The sequence below is a fragment of the Ixodes scapularis genome, unplaced genomic scaffold (genome assembly GCF_016920785.2).
Source record: "Ixodes scapularis isolate PalLabHiFi unplaced genomic scaffold, ASM1692078v2 PGA_scaffold4__175_contigs__length_147842914, whole genome shotgun sequence".
In the NCBI taxonomy this organism is placed as follows: Eukaryota; Metazoa; Arthropoda; class Arachnida; order Ixodida; family Ixodidae; genus Ixodes; species Ixodes scapularis.
This window is the reverse complement of record NW_024609879.1, coordinates 88,739,231-88,743,647: the sequence shown is the minus strand read 5'-3', so window position 1 is coordinate 88,743,647 and position 4,417 is coordinate 88,739,231. Positions and strand designations below refer to the sequence as shown.

Sequence of the window (4,417 nt, the reverse complement as noted above, 5' to 3'; positions counted from 1 at the left end):
AATGAAAAACAGGACAGACTTGTGAGGGACCTTGCTATAGTGTGTGTGCCTTTAGATAGGAGGTGGGTGGATGTTTGCAACTTCGGCACATGCTTTGTAGTTTCCCGATATGTTCACTTCATTCTACTTTGCGTTCTGTGTGTCGGAGCTTTGTGCGGCTTGTATGTGTGCTGACCTTCACGAAAGAAACCTGTCATGAGTGTAGTGCTTGTGTGGTATACGTCTCTTTTTGTTTCGTACTCGTTCGTCGGAGGGAGCATTTTGTTGAAGAGGTATAAGATGTCTGCCGGCGTGATGAACCGTAAATGCTACTGTGCCGAGGGGAGAGCGACAAACATGATTGAAACACAACAGTTCACCCAGCCACAGACATATTTATTCTTTATTCAGCCCTAACTACTGCAGTTTGAGCTATAGTTTACTTGCGGGCAACATAGGGCAAACTGTGCTGAAAGTAAAAATCATCAAGCTTTCGACGCATTTCCACCCAGTCCTGAAAATTAAAGCGAATGCGCTCAAGGACTATCCACTTCTCTGAGCAGACAACGAAGTCTCCCCAGCAACATCCAGTCAGAGCCATTTGGCCAAGCCCCTGGGCATAGTGGTCGTGGTCCCGGTCAAGATGTGGCTCATCGATTTCATTGAATGTTATGTAGAAGTTCCGCATTCCGGCATAATCTGGTTCAGTGTCCTTGAGTGAATATGGACATTTGATATCGAGGACTCCATGCGAGAGCTCCTCTGGATCATATACCAGCCTGTCGGGTGTGGCACAAAGCCACGGGAATCCAGGGTTTACTACTACGCCGCAGTGCTGGAGCAACACATTGTGCTTGAAGTTAGTCATAACAGCTCTATAGCGGTCCGCAGCCGAACTTTCATTTCTTAGCCCATACTGAACTGCGCGAACATGCGACATGTCTTTTGACTCAATGAGGTTCCGCAAACCCGTTTCTGTCCACTGTTGTCGCTTGGATCCACGACCAAAATTTGACGCGGTTAATCGGTTGCGCCGAGCGTCTCGCCAGTGCGCACTCCGTCCTTGCTGCAGTGTCTGGAGTTCCGTTCGAGCTCCCTGGCACTTTCCGGCGACACTTTGATCCCCTGCGACAAACGGTAAAAGTCGTTATAGCATAAGAACACAACACATCTGTGACAGCTCGCCGCTGGATTACCGCATTTCTCCTGGCCCACCAGCCTTGCTAAGAAGTGATTGTGCTATAGTATTTTTTTTTTCTGCTTGACTGGAAATGATAATGCAGGATGTTATGCCTAATGCATAAACCTGCAGGGCAGTCAAGTTTTGCCTGACATGTGGCATAACCTAACCGCAAATATCTGCAACATCGAGGTACCCCTTTCGCCATGTTTGTTGTTAGTGTGTGGTGTGGAGCCCCTCCTTCCACTTCGTTGGTGCTGACTTAAGCAGTCTTTGTTTGCAATTCCGGATGACTTCACTGAAGGGCAGCTATTCGAAGGCATCGAAAGCGTGATGGTTTGAAGACTTAGCAGGCGAGAAGCCAGATTACCATCGAGGCCGTGGGAGAAACAACACCGTCAGGGATTGACAATTTCCGTAAGACGTGTAATGCCTGTTTCACATGCAGCGGCTGGACGAGTAAAACTGGTGCAACAGCAGGCACGGTGAGAGTCATCACAACGGTTGGATTCACATGTTCTGGCCACCGTCGCAATGTCTGTCGCAGGGCCACGTGTTTGTTTTTGCTTACAATACAATGTATACGCCTTCATATACATGAATATATCACGTTTACATGAACTATAACCGATAAGTTCACACTTTTACATTGCTAATACAAGACGAGGCATTTCCGCTTTAGCTTTGCAATGTGCATGAAATGCTGTCTCTCCTGGTCACGTGGCGCACAGCAGACGCTGCTACAGGATTCCAGCTGGGTGAAACCCTGTCGAAGAGCCGCTGCGACAGTGTCATTGCAATTTTAGTCGAATAGAGACAGAAATCGCAGCATGTGAAAGGGGCTTAGGCGGCATCTCACACGCATAAACATAGGCGGCAGCAGCGTCGCCAATGCGAGCCGCCTCATTGTTTTACTGGGGGGCCACACTGGCTATCAATCGACGGTGGTGCATCTTGACCAATACCCAGCGGGTATGCGTCAAATTAACCTTCATAAGGTGCGTGCAAATCTCTGAAATAAACAGTTGTGAGTCAGCGCTCGTGTTCTTCCTTGCTTGGTGACCTAGTTTGCGCTATGCATTATGTGTGTCTTACGTTCATACAAACCAGCCCAACAAAGTATTGTACTGTCTGCCACGGTTGCCGTAAGCAGCACTTATCGTCAATATTTGCCATTCCTCCGCACTGAACGTGCCAGAAAATGTGTGCTGTGGAGTCCCATCGAAGAGGGAGAGCTCTGGTACTGAAGTTGCAAGGCCGATTCCTGCAGAAATGTTGGCCGATGTCCACGTCTTGTAGCCGGAGGGTAGCATTGCCGGCTGATAAGGCAGCGGAGAACCAGCAGGTGCAGGCCCCAGTTTTGTGTCCGTTAGCGGCCCTCGGGCAGCCAGTAGTACTGCGCCAAAGTCCTGGTTCCCAAGGCTCTGGAGAGCTCTGCCCAGTTGATGCCGCAACTCCAGCTGCCGTTGCTCGTCCTGTTTCCTGGCGCAGGCATCAAACAGCCGCACTGGCATTGGTGTAGGCACGCCGCCTTCACGGGGACTCCTCCAATCCACATCTTGGACACTCATTGGCCTAATGCCCTGTCGTCGAGGGCGCCGCCACTGTTGTGGGAGCTCGGTGCACGACAACTCTGGCGGTGTCTCCTTGTAGCCATTTGTCTTCAACAAGATGATCAACCGAAGAGTGGCGAGAATGTGGCTGTATGCACCGCTTGCTCCAGCAGGGCACTCACAAGTTGCACCTGTCACTGCACCAGTGTCAAGCCTATAATGCGACTTGAATTTTATATGGCATTCCAGTCTTCTTCTGGCTCCTAGCTGATGCATGTAGCTTGTGCATAGACGACACCGAGCCTGTTGGGATAACAAGGAAGAATATGTGAGCTGGCGCTAAATACTTGTGTTTTTGTGTGTGTTTTTTTTTCTAATGGTAAGCGCCATAAGGGCAGCAAAGTAAAAGGCACAGCCAGTGACAAAAGAAGTTGCTTATAAAAAAAATGTGAGGTTGGAGCCGCATGTTGAATCTTCTCTGGGCTAGTGCTCATATAGAAAAAAATTAAGTACTCAACTAAGTTGTAGTGCCGCCATCTCCTGGTATATTCTCATTTGCCAAAGTTCCAGTGCAGGTGTTTTTACAGTTGCTGTGTCGTAGCATGGGCGTGCTAGATCATGGTAAGTTGAAATTGCGAACTAGATCAGAAGAAATACGTTGACCGCTTATTCATTTGCACACTTGCGGGCTATATCATCAGGAAGCTATATATATACGCGCGCACTTCGTTGTTGTTAAATTCGTATCCTTTCATTCAGTGATGTAAATACCTGCCGAAAGCTAAGGCCCATTTCAGACGCAGCGATCCAGCCGCGAGCCCAACAAGCTCGGACCGTCATGGCATAGTAAGTAAAACCTCCCATCGAAAACAAAAGCTAGGCTCGCTCGTAAAAACTACCTCGTTTCAGCGTCCCACCAAGCACTGACAATCGTTGACTTCTCAAGAGTTCAACGCGAACGCAAGAGCGCCGCTTTGGAAGAACTGCTTTGACCGGTTGCGTTGCAGATACAACTCTGGCGTTGCTACGACTAGAACAACATAGGGACGACATGAACAAGCGTAGCAAGTAAAGTATCTTTTTTTTTCACAATGTTTACAAAGGAACGCAAGTTACGCAATGGTATTAAGAAACCTTGAGTCGCAGACGTTCGTCATCACTAACGAAGGCAGGGTGTACGCTTCGGTGGCAAAGACGTACGACTTGTTCCGCTGTCGTGACGATAGCGTTTCCGAAGCGCACAAGCTTGCTTCTAACGCGCGCTCAGATACCCGTCGTAAGTCTTCCAGATCATTACGCCACATTACGCGGTCAAAAGACGAAAAACTCCACCGTTCGCTCATTGCTTCGCACGCTTCGGTCCTTCGGTGCCGACGGCTTGCCACAACGAACATGGCGACGCTCTCAGTGTTGTCAGACCACCAAGCAATTTCGCATAAGGTCTATTACTTCCGAAGATACTTCCGCATCGACTTCAGTGATACTAGAATGCTTCATTTGCAATCAACAGAAGCAAACAAAATAAAATTGCAGTGCGATTCTATGCAGCTCACAAGGAATTTACATCACTGGCGCATGTTACGGTTTTTAGACAAACGAGCAACAAGTGGAAACTCTACCGTAGTCACTTGGCTGGTAATCACATCTTTCGATGGTTTTCCCCCTTTTGGTGGTTTGGTTATCGGGTGCCACCATAAGCGACCCT

General features: G+C 48.7%; 1 pseudogene; it reads right to left on the bottom strand.

The window, feature by feature from the left end:
* Positions 1-418: 418 nt before the first annotated feature.
* Positions 419-4,089, bottom strand: LOC120836437 (annotated as a pseudogene).
* Positions 4,090-4,417: the final 328 nt, after the last annotated feature.